This window comes from Zosterops lateralis (genome assembly GCF_965231275.1).
Source record: "Zosterops lateralis genome assembly, chromosome: 2".
Taxonomy (NCBI): Eukaryota; Metazoa; Chordata; class Aves; order Passeriformes; family Zosteropidae; genus Zosterops; species Zosterops lateralis.
This window is the reverse complement of record NC_139763.1, coordinates 20,426,971-20,444,587: the sequence shown is the minus strand read 5'-3', so window position 1 is coordinate 20,444,587 and position 17,617 is coordinate 20,426,971. Positions and strand designations below refer to the sequence as shown.

Sequence of the window (17,617 nt, the reverse complement as noted above, 5' to 3'; positions counted from 1 at the left end):
AAAAAAAAAAAAAAAAAAAAAAAAAAAAAAAAAAAAAAAGAGATCCCAGAGATGGGGAAGGGGGAGGGAGGGTCTCATCTAAGTAAGCTCTCACTTCACCTGAGTCTACAAAGTGCATCAGCTTGCCAGAACCCCAAACGAGTCTGCCCTACCACTCTGGTAGTGTGGGAAGAGGGTCTGTGTGTGAGGGGGGTGAGGGGGCCTCTCTAAGCTCCTGCTGCAGTTGTGCAGTAATTAAATACCTGCTGACCCAAAGAGATGAGTCAATGCCATTAGTCCTGGGTACCTGCTCTGACTCTGGAGCCCCACAGGAGCAGGGGCAGCACAAGGCAGCCTGGCTGAGGAGTGATGGGAAGATGTTGCCACCAAAGGCAAGAGAAATATGTTGGCCTTCCTACCCCAAAACGTGGAGTGACTGCCATAGCATGTCACCAGCTCCTTTCTGGGACAATTAAGTGTTCCTCCACAAATATTTTCCTTAAAGTCTATCACACTACAATAAAAAAATCCTATCAGCCCCATCCATCTCCTCATTTACTCTCGTTTTATTCTTTTTACAGGAATAAAAGCCTGGACTTTCTTTTATTTGTTTTACTGTCTTAAAATTGCTTTTGCACCCAGTTATCTCAACACTTATTCAATCATAAAACTTTTTGGGCAAAACAAACATTGCCTCTTTTCCAGCTTTTTTCTCCTCCCACAGCCCCTGGGAAGATAAAAGTACTAATGATAAAAAACCATGACATGACAGCAAATGGGAAAGAATTTTAAAGAATTAAGAACTATTTTTACTGTTTAGGAAAGAGATCAAAATCAGCTTCCTACCCTTTAGCGCTTTTCCCAGCTTTCAGACAGGCTGGATTCTGCACTGCAAGCCAGAGATCTCAGGGATATTCAATAATTCCTTACAGCTTGCTAAAGCATTACAAGCTCTAAGTTGCATGACTGTAATAAAGACTTTGAACCAAAAACAGGCTAAAGAATGAAATACCCTGTGAAGTCTGAAATTCAGTTCAAACAAACTCCAGCGCACATCCAAAAGGCAATTAATACGGCTGTATGTGAATACTGGTCTGCTGCTTTCTCTCAGCTCAGTCTTCACCCACAGACAAATCAAACTGTTTCTAAAAATCCTGAAGCATTTCCTGAGCTTCAGCCAATTCCCTGCGAGCATTTACCACTGCGAGTTCCTTGTTCCCAGCATTTCATTCTCCTTGACCCAGGATCCAGCAGATCCCTTACCTCTTGTGCTACTCTGTGGAGGGACTCTGAGGTCTGACAACTTTTTGCAGTGCTCAGAAGCTGTTGAAACTCTCTGTGGCACTGCCTGCTTCCCTGTCCCTTGCCAGTGGGGAAGCCCTGAGAGCAGGCAGCAGTGGGAAGCCGGCAGCCAGCGCAGCAGAGGGCTGGGCAGGCTGGAGGGAGGGAGTTGGAGACAGACCTCATCAAAGGTAGGAGGCCTAGTGGGGATACACAGACAGAGATACACATCTAAATAATTCAGGCTCTAATAAAAGCTTTAGGTTGGGCTCTGTTCAAGACGTGAAATGAAGCTGAAATTTGATGTATTTTGGGCTTCCATCAATGCAGAACGTGGTGTTATTTAATAACCTGACACTGAAAAAACAACACTATTTTAAAAGTATTCCACATCAGGTTAATGAGGAAAGTGACTATGGATATGTATATTTATAGCTTTTGGTTAAAATTCTATCATGGGAAGATTTTGAGAGCTTCAAGTCTGACCTCTACAGGTAGGTTGCTGAAATAGGAACAGGATCTTGGGATCGCAAATTATACAAGGAACTCCTATAAATCAGGGGAAGGTAATGGATCAGATGCACTACTTAACATCACATTATCATCAGTGCCTTCTGAAGCCATATTTTAAAAACACAACTATTTGTATCAATATCTGTGGGAATTTGGCTCCTGAAAATACTTCTTGTGCAAACTGTACAGACAGCACAGCACCATGAGAAAAAGCACATCTAGTATGAATATTTTTCCATTCAAAAGTGTAAATGGGTTATGCTCTGCTTTTTATTATCCCTCCCCCTTCCTCACCAATCTTCCACATGATGTACTCTTGCAGAGCTACAGAAACAGGCGTTACTTTGAAACTGATAACATTCATTTGCCTTTTGCAAAAGTGATGTTTTTAAATGCCCTGATTGGTGCCACCTTTTTCTAATCAGAACCAACCACTCTAACAAACTACCCTTTGTCAGGGGATCCCATCCCCTCTGTTCCCACCAACCTACAGCACATGTTGCTATAGCTACCCTGCATGTCTATTTACCACACAAGTGATCAAAGGGAGCAGACAACACACATATACACACACACACAAAAATCCTCCCCAGGCTTCCTACTGAGCAATGTCCAGCCACTAATTAACTGATACACTCCCAGCCTGTGGACTCTGTACACTTGTTTTCTTTATTCTGCATGGTACACACACAAAAAAAGGGCAGCATTCTTCAAGATGCTCTTTCTTCCCTTACAGGCCAAACAAACAAGAAAACATCCCAGGATGAACTCTATAAGATAATTTCCTAGTGCCGGGCAAAGTATTACAGAACTACAGCACAAGAATACAGCTTTTCTACAGAGGAACACATTAAGAATTTTAAAAAGGTATGCAAAAGAAAATAGGAAATAAGAAACACATGCTAAGAACTTAAACAGCTGAAAGGAAAGGGGGTGATTTTGAATTTTGCATATGTTTTGCACTGAAATTGTATACAGCCTTTATTCACTTAGTGATTTATGCACACTAAAAGCCATATGACTGCAGACATGATAAGTAATTATAATGGCTTTATGCACCTTAGAAACACAGTTTTTCATTTCTAGGTGGCCTGTCAGCTAACAGTTGTTTAGTTGAACCTCTTTATGTGACAAAGGGCTCAGGACTCAAGACTGCCTTGATCAAAGTCAATGGTACTTCAATAGGAAGAGGCCAAAATAAGGAGCTGCATTTTTTGTCAATGACACTCCTCCAAGCTGCACTTCAGGGATACATTGTGGTTGAAAGGGAATGAAAATGAAGTATTAAAATTCATCAAACATTTGATTTTCTGTGAAGTAGGCTTAGAAAACAAAACAGAGCCCACAGTGCCCTCTCCAGTTCTGCAGCAAACTCAAGGAATCCAGCCACATAACTGTGTCCAGCCACACAAAAACTCCACCTTCATGAAGACTGAACACCCCTTTGGGAGTTTCCATCACTTGCAAATTTCCTTATTTTATAAATGATAAACTGAACTCAGTATGCTGCAAAGCAGGGAAAAAAAAAAAAGTTACAATCTTTTTTTGTCTGTTAGTATACCTTAAAAATTGCACTTCTGCTTCCTAACACCAATCTTACAGCACACACCAATGGGTATATTTCCTGTGGATACTTAAACATTTACTGGTACATTGTGATCAGCATAATTTCTCAGATAGGATAGAAATGTTCCTATTTTGGTTGCTGGACCTTATTTGTGAGGTTATTCTACAAGACAGCAAAAAAGACATCTCTTGCTGAGGTTTTCAATGATCAGCTCAAAACGACTGCTTCTTTATACTGTCTCATTTACAAATCTCAACTCAGCATTTACACCAACCCCTGTGACCAGCTGGAAACTATTGGACTGGCACAGTAGTAAATTAGGTTGAATCTTACCAACAGGCTGCATATTACATTTCTACAGTAATTCCTCCACTTCAATTGGGGAAATTAGTGCATTTGTCTTTCTATGTGCTATTGTTCAGTAGCTGTGGGTTGCCCTTGGGTCAGATCAGTCATCAGCACAACACCTGCAGTACATTGCCATATGCCTATATTCTTGATGGTTAACTCTGAAACACCAAATTGAGCCTCTCAAAGTTGGAGCACTCATTCCCAAAGCCTGTGAAGAGGAAGGAGTTAACCCACTCCCTCCCAGCTGGTGTAAGGATGAGGAAAGAAGCACTAAAGAAGGACAGAGAAAGCAGCAGAACAGGTAGGGAGAGATGATTATAAGGCAGAAGAAAAGGTAAAAAAGAGCTCTCTATTGCTCTGAATAGGAGGGCCATGGAAAGGTCACCCTCTGCATATAACTCTTTCCCTTAACAATTTCCAACCAGAAGCAGGAATGAGGGCTCCAGCTGCACATGACTTGCCTGCTTCTAAGTGTCTGCTGTAATGGATTTCCTAAACGCTTTATACAGTTATTTCATAGTCCATCACAACCTTCATTTCCCAGTAAAACAGGAATTCTGCTGACAGGAGCTGATGGACACAGTAGCTGAGCACCACCTTGACATCCAGCTCCCTGGATTTTGTCCCTCGGGCCCCAGCAGTGCCCACAGACTTTCCCTGCCAAACTGAAAATATTTGTGCACAGCAAACCAACCGAACCCGGAGAAACACTCCCAAACTGTTCCCCCGGCTCGGTAGAGAGGAGCCGCACTCCGAGGCAGGTGTTCAAACAAACGCTGCCCGGGGCCGGGCTTTGCTGCGGGCGGGGGCGCGCTTGGGGCGGGGGCGCGCTTGGGGCGGGCCGGGCCCGGCAAGAAGCAGCCCCGCCCGCCTGTGCCTGCACCTCTCTTCAGGATGGAATGTATCCCCCATCCCTCCTCCCCTTCTGGAGGGTACGGGCGTGCCTTAGCATTCCCCCGTTCTCTATTAGACTTATTTGCCTTGCTCTTCTAACCCACCACTTAGGAATCTTCATTGTCCCTGAAGCTTATTTTTTAGGTAGAAATATTTCAGGAGAGTGAAGTGCACGTTTCACAGAGCATTTTACACTTTATTATTGCCGTCCTGTAACATTTCTGCTTCTTTCGCACTCCTTGTTGGTGTCCCTCTGTGCCAAAGTACCCTCTTGTGGCGATAATGATTCCTGATGACTACGTGCATCCAGCTCATCAACGTGAGTATCGAAAATGCCCTTCATTGTGCTTTGCAAGGACAAGAATTTCCCTCTCTTTAAAGAGTTATAAAATGTGGTGATTTTGCTAGTGGGAGGAAGAAATACCTTTCCTTGTCCTATCACTTATGTTTTCTCTTTCTTCACCCTTCCTCACCTCCTGTAACTTAGAGAAAACTGGCAAGAAAGCTGGGATTTCCCACCATGGTTTCAGCAAACGAGTGTAAAACAAATGTTCCATTTGCGCTACAGGTGCAAAATCCTCACACATGCATTTCCTGGACATGTTCTATAATAGTCCCCCTGAGAACTGAATGAATGACACCCACACAGAAAACCTAGAAAACTTCTCATTTCCACATATTTACTCATTGTCTACCCAGAAAATAACCTATTTTGAGCAAGTTTAGAAAGTGGACTGGCTTTTTAAACTGGGACAGATTTTTGATTCAGTCTTAGGATAGAGCCAGTTGTTCTTCCTCCCACAAGGCTCTTCTAAGTGTACATTGTTGCTGTAAAACTATGAAAAACAAGAATCAAAAACATTTTGTCACTGTGCCTTTTCACTGTGAGAATGAAAATAAAAGCTCCTTTTGTCTCCTCAGGTGAATAGAAGTCTTAAAAAAACCCCTCATTTGAATAATCTTCGGAAAAAAAAATCCCTAGAAAACCCATCTTAAAGTACTTTTGTGAAGCTGCAAGACGGCTTGAAACTACTACGTTTTAAAACAATCAGAAGATTAAAGCGCTGGCAGGCAAGGGACTCATGCAGAGCTGTTTAATAAATTATCCTTGGGCTGAATTATTGGCATATTTAGGCTTATAACACAGCAAGTTCTTTCCTTTCGCATGTCACAAACAGGGCTGCGAGACAGCCTACACAATGCGCTTAAACCATGGCAAACTGGAATTGATTTACAGAGCTCGCAAACCGCTTCCATGCTCCCCATGAACCCAAAACGGACCATGACTCGCATGGCATCCCTGCCTACCGGGAGAGTCGGGGACGGGGGAAAAGAATTTAGTTCTTCGGTTGAGGTTTTTTCCCCACTCGGAAACTTAGAATTATAAGAAAATAAAGAGGAGGGGAGGGAGAAAAGCAGCGGAGATGGGCGGGGGTGGGGAGCGGAGCAGCCGGAGCCGGCGGGCAGAGGCTCCTTACCTGCCTCATGGTGAGATTCCCATCATCCATCCAGCCGGCCGGCCGGGGTGCTCACTCCGCGCTGCTCTCGGCGGGGCACAAATCCATCAACTTTCCCACCGTAAGCAAGTTTCCCTTCCTTCCTCTTCCCTGCCTATTATTTCCCCCTCCCTTTTTATTCTTTGCTGGGGGGAGCCCTAAGACAATGTCAAGTTTCCCAACCTTCCCTGGGCAGCCTATGAGAAGTCGGCAGCGGGGAGGCGACTGTCCGCCCGGCTCTGATTTCAAACCCAGCGCAGGGATGGAGCAGTTGGCGGAGCCGGACCCTGGAATAGCCCCGCCAATCAGCAGCGAGGGGAGGGCGGCAGAGCACATAAAGGCTGCTGCCGACACGAGGATTAGGAAAGCTTTCAAGGATTTAAAAGACTGAAAGCAGCTGGAAACAGTGTCTAGGGCTACAAAGAGGGAAGTCAATTTGCGGTGTAAGAGATTATTCCCATTCTCATGTAACTGCTCTGGGTCTGCTCGAAGCTTAACAGACTCCCAGGACTTGAGCAAGGATATGTAAATGCCCGGCTGAAACAGATGCAACATCACAGTGGTGCAGGAGCGCTCGACAGCCGCCCGGTAAAGTGGCAATATCCCGTCTCCAGAAGCACCGATTTCCTCGTGTCAGATTAAAAGGAAAATTACATCATGACATAAGCAGGAAGTAAAATACCGTTTACCATTTACATTAAGGGCAAGTGCCTGTCTGTTGGAAGGAACAAAAATATATGTGTGGATCCTTAGGCTATGGAAATGTTTTGTTGTAAAGTTGTATTTGTTTCGGTGGCAAAGGTTTAATTATCCCTAGCCTCAGTTCATTGTATGTTTCCCTTCTTTAAGGAGGGTAGTTTCCTCATTCCTGAAGCTGAGTTTTTTCATGCAAGATAACACTACACTCGAAATGCAACTTCAAAGAAAAAAAAAAAAAGTGGTTTTTTTTGTTTGGTTTGTTTTAGCGAAATCAGCTGCTATCTGCTGCCCCTCGGTGGCTTTCATTAAAATAAACAAAGAAAAGGCAAAATCAAAAATCTCAAATCTGAAGTGCCATTGCTGTTTGAGTCACACGTTTCATAGAATTATAGAATTGTTAGGGTCAGAAAGGATCTTGAAGAAAATCCAGTCCCAAATATTTTGAGAGGCGGGAAAAAAAGAAAAAAAAAAAAAAAAAAAAAAAAAAAAAAAAAAAAAAAAAAAAAAAAAGGCAGAGGAGTGCAAGCCTGAAAATTGATACCAGCCAAACTTGTCCAAAGCGGAGACGGCTTCTAACTCAGTATCAGTTCAGAAGCCTGTAAGTCATTCTGTTCCGCTCTTAATGGAAATCTGTCTTTTGATCTTAAGGAACAATCAGGCAAATCTGATGCCTGAAGTAAAGTCCCAATATCATGAATTTACTTCTGCAATGGCTTTATCTACCAATGAAAAAATTAGTCTCTATCCATAAAACCCTTTAGCAATACCAGTAATCTTACTGAATTGAGTTACAGGAAAAAAGTTACAACGATATGTTTCCAGGATTTTAATTAAAAGCTTCCAAAAATATATTTCCTTTTAACTTATGATAAGCTCCAGCAGTGAGTCACAGGGAAAGAAAGAAAAGATCTGAAATATGTATTTATTTGTTTTCCCATTTAAAGACAATAATGACTCTTCTCACGACTGCAACAAAGAAAGGAGTGGCACTGTCGATCAGAAGAATGGCGTGGATGGAGGGAAAACCTGACTGAAACCACTACTGCACTTTACCCAGGTCCAGCTTTACTCTTGCCTGGTCTGTGTTCTCAGAAGGAAGGATCCAATTATATGCTTTAATGTACAACACTAACCATCTCCAGGGATCAATATAACATGCTGCATAAGGGCAAGTCCAACCATCCTCTCTAGCCAGTGTGGAGACAAGTGAGTGATACCTCAGTGATGGTCTAATACTGCCCACTAGCACAGCAGCTGCAATGCAGAGAGTGAGGTGCATTAAGAGCACTTAGCAGGAATGTTTGTCCTCTGTTCCCCAAGCAGAGCTAGGGGACACAGAGGTGTCCCCTAGGTGTCACTTGAAATGAGTATGTGGTATGTGAAGATCTTTTCTGTTTGAAATCTGGGAGAATCCTCTCCAGGATGCATTCAAAGGAAACATAAATATACATTTCCAAAGTAATTAGAACACTAGGGTTAAACTACCCTGGTGAAGAGAATGTAGTAACCAAGATCAAAACTTACAAAATTTGTAAGGATTACAAAGGATTCACACAAACCCTCTATATTTAATTTCAGGGCTTTAAGAAGGGGATTCTTAGTGCAGCTTCAGAGTTTCGCATTGGAACAAAGCAGAAGTTTCTGTAAGAACTCAAACATTATAAATGTAGAACAATTGTGTAACTTTTCTGGAAATGCAGACATCTTTTCACATACAACATACACAACTTAGAGGACTAGATGGGCACTGCATTTTACTGAAACTCCAGCAGAATGTGGCATTTAAAATGAGTTGATTATAAAGGGTGGAAACTGATTTCTAGTATTAGGAAAAAAATGAAACCATTAAAATTGTTGACTTATGTTCAGGGTGAGGTGTGGGCTATTTTTTCTTTAAATCCAGTGTCACAGACATCCCCTATTCTATTTATGCCATTCACTTTCCACTTTTGAGGAATGTACTTTGTGATCAACCCACACTCAGTTGCTGGAGTTTTTTGGAGTAATGCAGGCTTTTGTAGTCCAGACCAAGATAAGTCTGCACCAGCTGCAGGGGGTGCAGTGGTATTATCACATGCAGTGGAGTCAGAACACTAGGTCCCACACTTCACTTCTCAGAATACTCTGAGTGGCACAAGAGGAAAAGAGAGGATCTATAAGTGGTTTTGAGGAGCAGTCAGCATCCAAAGACACAGATGAACAGTTAGACATGAGGAAAAGGAATTGCTGTCTGGGGTGCAAGAAGACAAGTGCTGTTTTTTACACCTTCCTCTGAAAACTGGATTTCCTATCTATAACCCAAGTGTATGTGAGTGCATGAGAAAGTCATACGGTGTCTGGGGAACTGAAAGGAGGTTCTACCCCTGACAGAGGAAACTTTTACCATCTGTCCAGTGGAACGAAGTGGAAGCAAAAGCAGCCAGAGAAGCTGGTGCCAGGTGTAAGTACAGGCATCACTGGGAGCAAAGACCTGCATAAGCCAGACCAAAGTCATGGTAGGGACTGTAATAGTTTTAAAGGATTCTTATTAAATCAATCCAAGTTAAAAGTGAAATGGCTACAAGAACACTAAACTTTTGGCAGCTTTACGTTATGTGAACACTGGTTATCAGCAGTAATGGTCACATATTCCTCTTATCAAACCCCTTGGAGTTAGGAGTGACACCAGCAGACACAGAAATACCAAAGTAGCTCTGACCTTGCTGCTCACTGTGGATGCTTGTCACACTCCTTATCACACACCAAGCACCTCTCAGACACAAAGGGCAGACACACAAGCCCTCCATCTAGCCTCATGTCTCAAGCATTATGTTGCCCCTTTCACTAAAGCAAAATCAAGGTAGGATAACTTTAGCTGGGCTTCCATTATTGGCAGCATTGATCAGGAGGACCTTCAGTGTGGTTTGTGCTGTTCTGCTGACATGGCAAAAGCAATCAGCAGGCATTTATGAGAACTCATGGTGTTGGGTTCTAACTAAAAATCCTGCCTCTTATTGCTACTTAAGAAAAAGATGATTAGAATGTGTTGTGAGCCAGTTTATGTAGCCAAAAAGCTTTGAGAGTTCCTATAAATGTGCAGAAAACCCCACCACTGTGTAATACCAGTTACAAATTGTACATTATGTAAAAATACCCCATATTTTTTACATAGACATAGTAAATTAGGTGTTGAGTGCTCTTTGTCAGCACATCAACTATTTCTTGAAACATTCAACTAAATTTAGTGGGATGAGGCTTAGTTCTTTGCTTATCAATGCACTGGTTTAAAGTTGTGACAAGGCAAAGAAAAAAATCTTGATACCAAAAATTTAGCACTGTTTCAGAATCTGAAACTTGTGATCTCTCAATTTTTAACTAAACCTTCCTTATCTACTTTTATTGTTTCTAATAAATTACCAAACACAGGAATTATTTTGAACTGGGATCAAATGCAAAACAGCCTTATGTGGGATCACTCAGTTGCTGGAGTTTTTTTGGTGTAATACAGATTACGTAGTCCACACCAAGATAAGTCTGCATCAGCTGCAGGGGGAGCACAGAACAGGAAGTGGCAAAAAGGACTTTCTCTCATTAGCTGAATTCCAGCTGCCATGGAAATCCTCCTGGGTTCAGAGAATTTAATATACGCTAGAGGCAGAGAACCACTCTATTTCTTTACTGAGCTGTGCCAAACAAAGACAGAGCAGACCCCAGGATTTGATTATATGGTAGGAGTGAAAGAGTTGCAGCGGAGAAAATATGACCCAGCATATAGGTTAGAAAAAAATGCTTTAGTTCAAAAATGAGCATCTTCAGGTATGAAGTCAATCATAAATATATTTGATTTAATTTGCAATATAGACAACTAATAAAAACACGTTTTTCAAATAAGACAAGCAGCTAGACTGCTGCACTTTGAGAGAAAAATCTAATATTCACACCCAAACTATTGGCATTGAAATTCATTTCTAATCGTTTTTATAGTCCCTCCCTTGGCAGTTTTAAATTGGCACCTGCACAAAGAGAAGGATGTCCAGAATACAAAATACTTCTTAATAACCCCGTATAACACTAGAATATGTAAGGCAACTCTGGCATGTAAAAATAATCTCCAGAAGAACTGGCACAAATATAAGGTTGTAAGATGAAGGCAAATTTATGAGAAGACAGTATAAAAAAAGAGGAAAAATTCTGAAATACCCTGAATATGAAAAACTGTTCTGAAGATGTGAATGTTATCATGCAAGTATTTCAAATGATTTAGATAACATTTGTGAATGTAAGACTGTAGAGAGCTGGATCTCACAAAACAGAATTTAGCTGCTTTTATAAACATTGCTGCAGTGAATGCAATGAAGACAAACTGATCATGCTGGCAGAATGTCTGAAACTAGGACCTGCAGTGTCAGACATCCTTATGTACACATACACACTGAAAGCCACAGTGCACAAAGACGTCCTTAAGTTGGATCAGTGGGGAATTCATCGCCTTTCAAGACTCAGCCTTTTGGCAGGGTATCAGTAAAACAGGCAGAGGTGAGAAAAATCAGGACATCTTCAGTCCTCTTGGTGGAGCAACCCTTAGAAAACCATTCACCCTTTACAGAATCACTCAAAGTGCCCTGATCTCACTTGGGACTGCACCAGCTTCAAGCAAGAGAGAAAGGAAAATATCTTCAGGACAGCTTCTTTCTCCATCACTTAAGCAACCTATGTAATCCTCAGCTCAAACAGACAGAAAAGTTCTTAAACAACAATCCATCTGCACTTGCCTTAAGGAATACACTGACTAGACTTTTTGATTAAGGCTTTTTAATCAAAAGAATAATATCTGCTGGATTTCATTTTACTACATCTGCTATGAGACAGATACTTGATCTGCTAGTCTGAACAAGCTGGTGCACAGTCATGTGTAATAAATTAGTGATCAGAAGACTCTGATAGTCTATTCTAAAATTCTACAGAAGTATAGTAAGAGACTAACAAAGAAGGATGCTATAAGGGTTCAGAATTTCTAAACCATCTGTTCTCTAGTATATATAAGTGCTGAATTAAATGGAAATCATCATTAGTTTACCACTGTTTCTCCATTTGATTTCCTAGGATTTTATAATTTGTTGCTACTTCAGTGATAATTATACTTAATTGCTCTTAGAAGTAATAGATAATAGTTGAATTACTACATTTTTTTAATATTCCCATCCTAAGAAGCCTCCATGAAAAAAGAATGATAAAGTAAGAAGACAAGTATTACCTTATGCATCTGCAACCTCTATTAGCATAGAAAAAAAAAGAAACTTTATTCCATTGCACTTTGTACTAACTACTTGTTTAGGGGCCAGTTGCAAAAGTCAGTCATAAATTGACTCAAGAGAAGCAAATAAAGATGCAGGCAAATAGAGAAGTTGTAACATACATGCCTTTGTCAGTCAAACATTGAACAGTATCTGTCAAAATCAGTATTTTTCTCCTATTCCAGAAGATATATCGAAACATATGATCACATAGGTTCAAGGGAGAGTCATCTGGCCACAGTTTCACTAAAACAAGTAAAAGCCTAAACTGATAAATTGTCACTTGAAGCAAGTAGGCATCTACTCAAATCCCTATTATCTTCATGTTAGCTGAGATCATCAAACCATGCAAATCCTTCCTTTCAAAATCAAAGCCCCTAAACCACAGGTTTGGCAAAAAACCCCATGTAACACTCATTATTAAGCCACTCTGCTCTAAAACAGTTTTCTTCGACCTGCATACAACAGGTCAGACATATCATATGCCACACACGAGTGTGCCAGAAGTGAGAAACTCTAAGCACTGTCGAGACTATGCCGTGTCCAGGAAGAATTATAGAGAGAGTGACTCTGTCTTGCAAAACTTTCCAAAAAAGAAGAAATGTTGGTGCTATTACATCTTTTCAAAATCTCAGCTGGGACAAGGCATTAACATGAAGAACTGGGATATTTCTGCATAGTTTTTAATTCCTCATATTTCTTGTTCTTAGAAAACATTTGATATTTCAATGTTTTGCTGTATTTCCCTGGAGTGACACTAGACAGTTTTGGTCATACAGAAGTAAAAAAGTTAGCTCAGATATCTCTTTTAAAATCCCAGGAAGCCAACTGCCACTGAAAAGACAACCAACCAATATTTTGCTGACTTCAAATCAGGTATTTCAGCTAAGATCAATGGAGCCAAAGTTGTCTAAAAGTTCAACTCAGACTAAAATATTGTTATTTCATTTCTCTAGTCATAAAAGCTTGCCAGAAGTCTGCAGAAGTCTGCACTATCTCATGAAACTTAATTTAATAAGATTACTTTTTGCAGTTGAAATTCCTGAGAATATTTTTGTAGGGAATTCTGACTTTTCTCTTTTTTGCAGTGTCCTGGCTACCCATGCCAGCCCCCTGCCTGATGGAAGACCGGCTTCTGTGAAACAGTCAGCTTGTTGGAACAGGAGATACGAAAGTTACCTGTCAGCTATGCAGCAAGGGGGTCACATGGAAAACTTGTGAAAGTGACATGACTCAGAATCATGTCTTAAACACTGGAAATATGAACTGCAGCCTGAAAATTACTTGTGCCCGAGGCTCAAGGTGTTTCATCTCCTTCACTGGAATTCTCAGAGTGCATATTCAAGCTGTCTTTATACTGCTGAGGATAATAAAGGAGAGAATAAATCTATAAATGCTAAAACATCTTTGAACATTACTATAATCAGGGCAGCACAGGCTCTGCTTATGAGCAGGAATGAAAGACACAAAAAGACTAATCTTTGTAGATGTAACTACAAGTTTCTGGACTAAATCTAAGCAGTTAGAATGCAAAAGTTAGTATTAACCAGACAAGACAACAAAAATACTACTGAAATTATTTCTAGAAAAATATTTGTGTCTGTGTATGTGTGTGCATGTAGACATCCATGAATGTGTAGAGAAATATGTTCAAATTCTTAAAGAAAAACTTAAGGTATATGCTTGGCCTTTCTCAGTGGAAAAGAACTGAGTCTTCAGATGTTCTTCTCTACAACTGAACAGAATATTTCCTTACTCAGGATACCAGTGGTTGCAATGTTGGTAGTGAGATGAGGTTGTAGGGGGTGGGCTGGGGAATGGCAGCAAAAACCTTAACCCACATCCCAAATCCTTAAACTCTAGCCAGGAAAAAAGCTTTATACAACTGAGAATTTGCTAACATATGTGACTCATGATTTGACTCATAAGCTTCTGAAGTTCACTGGGGTTGCCATCAAGGTCAGATTACCTATGAAATATCAGATTACTACACCTTCCCATTGCTTCAGAGAAACCCTTGGTACTGACCATGTAATATATTTATGTGGGAAGGTTAACACCAAAACCACCACATTCCTCTAATTTCAAATGAGAAAAACAGGCAAAGAATTCAAAAGAAACTCAAAAGAACCTTCTTATGAGAGGATTTTAAATTAAGCAATTCAAGGATGTAGGCAGATATCACGAAGCATTAGTCACAGAAATTAAGTTGGAGACAGTTTCAGAAAGTCTTTGCTTATCACATTAATGTTTTTTCTCACCAGGAGCACTGCTTAAAACCAGCTAAGAAGGGTTTTGAAATGGGGTGTTTATAAATAGGCTCACTGGGACTGCCCTGGGAGGAGTGGTCTGGTTGGGTCTCACGCTTCTATCTGTGTCCAGCAGTCCTTTTTTAACTATTAAACCATTTTCAGATGGTACTTTCATGAGTCCCCATACCTTGTTTCTTTTACTAAGAGGAATATATAGTGTAGGTTTACCGGTCTCTAAAAGAATTTTTACTTTCTTTAGCTCACATTTCCAGAGGTGTCACCTATTCAGTCCTCCCTTTTCATTACATGGCACTGGCAGTAAAAGACAATGACTGCAAAGATAATGCACTTCTCCAGGTTCCAAGCAAACCACTTTTATAGTCCAAACCTTTAATTCTCATTTTATAAGATGCCCTAAAAAAAACCCCAAAAAACAACAACAACAAAAAACCCAAACCAAACCAAAAAAAAAAAAAAAAAAAAAAAAAAAAAACCCACAAAAAAACCACCACCACCACAACAAAAAAAAACACCACCAAAACTAAAATAAATAATAAAAATAAAGCAGACTGGTCCATGAACACTATGTTTTCATAGTTGGTGATAAACATATACTCAAAAAATCTGAAGTAACCCAGAAAACCTGATTCAGGTAAGACTTGTGGAAAGTGAGGCTCAACACAGAAATAAAATGCTCACTATTAGGCATTAATTTTTGCATCTCTTATTTTCACAAGTTATGCTTTTATCATTTCAATGCTGAAATTGGAAGATACTGTCAAGAGTGTCTTATTTAATAAGCATGCTTATTTACAGGGAGACTCAACCATTATAACCCCTGCCTGCAACACATTCTCCAACATCACTTTTTTACACCAACAGCAGAGAAAAAAAAAGCACAGAAGTAGCTGCTGCTGCACATCAGCCCAGTGAAGGTTAATACATGCCTACAAAACTATTTCATGCAGATTTTGATCCCTAGGGCCACACTGTCACATATGCTCATACTCTCTCTCTTTCTTGTTCAGACATCTCCCTTAGCTGTGATTTTGCTGTAATTCACTATAAAACTGCAATGATATGCAAAGGTCCTAACACTCATTTCATAAAGCCTTTTTCACATCTCTTGGGCACAAAGAAGGTCCTTTATGTCAATGGGAATTCGCAGTGATGTCCTGAATACCCTGTTATTTTCAGCAATCCAAGCTTTTGGTGCTCTCAGTTTCCCATCTACCACCTCAAATTAACAACTAATAACTTGATACTATATGATGCTGCAGAGTAAAATGAGACAGGAGGACCCCTCAGCACATACAGAGGAGTTAGGCTGACTTGTGCAGTCGTGTTGCTCAATTACCAAATCACTTGGCAACAACTGATTTTGCTTTCCTTCTTCTGCATGTCTACTCAGACTGGAAGCACATATATACAGTGTACTGCACTTCACACTGAAGTGAGAGGGAAAAAAGAATCATACTAAGGATCCAAAAATTAAAGACTTGTGATTTAAACACAATTTCCATATTTCCTTTATCACAGGAACTGGTAATTCACTGGGACTACCTGCTTCTCTAAGTATTTGTGTGGAAAAACATAGTACACCACAGAAAAGGACAAAGCACAGAGACCTTTGGGAAAAGGTGACACTTCAGCAGGGGACCTCTCCAGGCCAACCCAGCATCATTATTCCCAAAGGCTGTGGGGCACAGAAATAACTCCACAGAAAAATTCATCTGCCATATTCTCGTATTAGACCTTAGAAGTGTAAAGCTCTGACCACTTTCAGCTTCAAAGCTGATAAAGAAGGGAGATCATCTGAAATGCAACATCTAAAACAAGAGAAGCTGACTATACATTCAGAAAAATCATTATTGTTACAGCTTTATGTGATTTGAAATTCTGCAAATAAAGTAAATGGCACAACTCACAGTCTTTTTAGACTGATAACTGCTGCAAGGAGGGGATCTGTACTTGCTTTATTTTGGGTGTCTGCCTGTGAGTTCTCATGTTCAATCCTTTTGGGAGACTTTTCCCTTTATGTAGGGTTTGTTTGGCCACCATAAACCACTGAAGCTTCCAGCACACTTAACTGAGAGTGGTGATTACAGGCATGCTGTAGGTGAGCAGTGATGTGTGTCCACCACCCTGCTCCCTCCAGTGGCTTCTTGAACCCATTAATCTTTCAGTTTTGATAAATCAAACTGATATATAAAAATAAAGTAGAAGGGCAAGGAAAATCAGGCAGTAGATAGGTGATCTTGCATCTCAGGCATTTTTATGCATTTGTGTTTCAGTGTGACCATTTCCAAGGGCAAATATTATCAGCATTTTACAAATATTAGCAGGGCATTGATGCACATTTCATGGAGATGTTGCAGCGTCTCAAACAGGTGATAAGAGGTTGCTATGGTTACAACATTCTCTTAAGCTGCATACTTAATAGGTTCACAAAATACATATTCTCACTTGTTATTTAAAATATTAGTTGCCCAACAGGCATTTACTTATGCACCATTTTCAGTTTTTCATAGACTTTCCACTCTTTTATCTATAAAATATAGTGGATTTTAATACTGTTTAGAGGAAGGAGGTCACTAACCACTTTCCTTCTTCAGAAAAAGGGGACAAGTTAGGTAGCTCATTATCTAGCTTGTTTATAATTTAGTCCAAAAATAACTGCTCCACTGTACTAGAATTGTGAGAACTTTTATTTTAGAGGATTTAATGAGTCATGGAAACAAGTTTAAAAGTCTGCACTAAACAAAGAACTAAACATTAGCATGGCAATAGACCATATAGCTTTTAATGGTCTGAACTCTTTGTCTCAGATTTGGACACAGACCCAGGATTGTCCCATCACCAACATTTCATCCAGAGTTTCTTTCAGATGGGTAACATTTTTGCCAGTGAATCTGAAGATGATATTTAGGAAGTCTATTACCAAGTATGCAAATTGGGGAGAAAATGTGTCACATCAAATCACCGTTTACCATATTACTCATAGGCAAATGCTTTTGTGGACTGCCTACTTAAAAGGGCAGGTTGAATGGACTTACTGTAAAGGCACCAAATTTCAAATTTTTATACTTGTTTGTACTCTTCATGATGAAATAATGGAAAGTTTTAACACAGTAACTTATTTTAATTTGACTTGGTTTATTAGCATATATAGAATGTAAATAAACATAAGATTTCCTAATTTTTATTATCATCAAAACACCAATGTTTTGACTTTCTTTGTGTCACTGTGATCATTATGTACCAGCTACCTCATTTTGAAAATTTCCATTGACATCTGATACAGTCATAGGA

General features: G+C 40.1%; 1 protein-coding gene across 4 annotated transcripts in view; it reads right to left on the bottom strand.

Annotated features, from left to right (window-relative positions):
* MID1 (midline 1) overlaps window positions 1–17,617 on the bottom strand; it is a 241,068-nt gene that overhangs the window by 135,581 nt on the left and 87,870 nt on the right. The window contains exon 1 of one of the 4 annotated variants that reach the window (XM_083855461.1): window positions 6,064–6,218. The exons of the other annotated variants lie outside the window; for them this stretch is intronic. The gene's annotated coding sequence lies outside the window, so the exon portion shown is untranslated. Of the gene's footprint in view, window positions 1–6,063; window positions 6,219–17,617 lie in introns of those variants that run through there. 4 annotated transcript variants of the gene reach the window in all.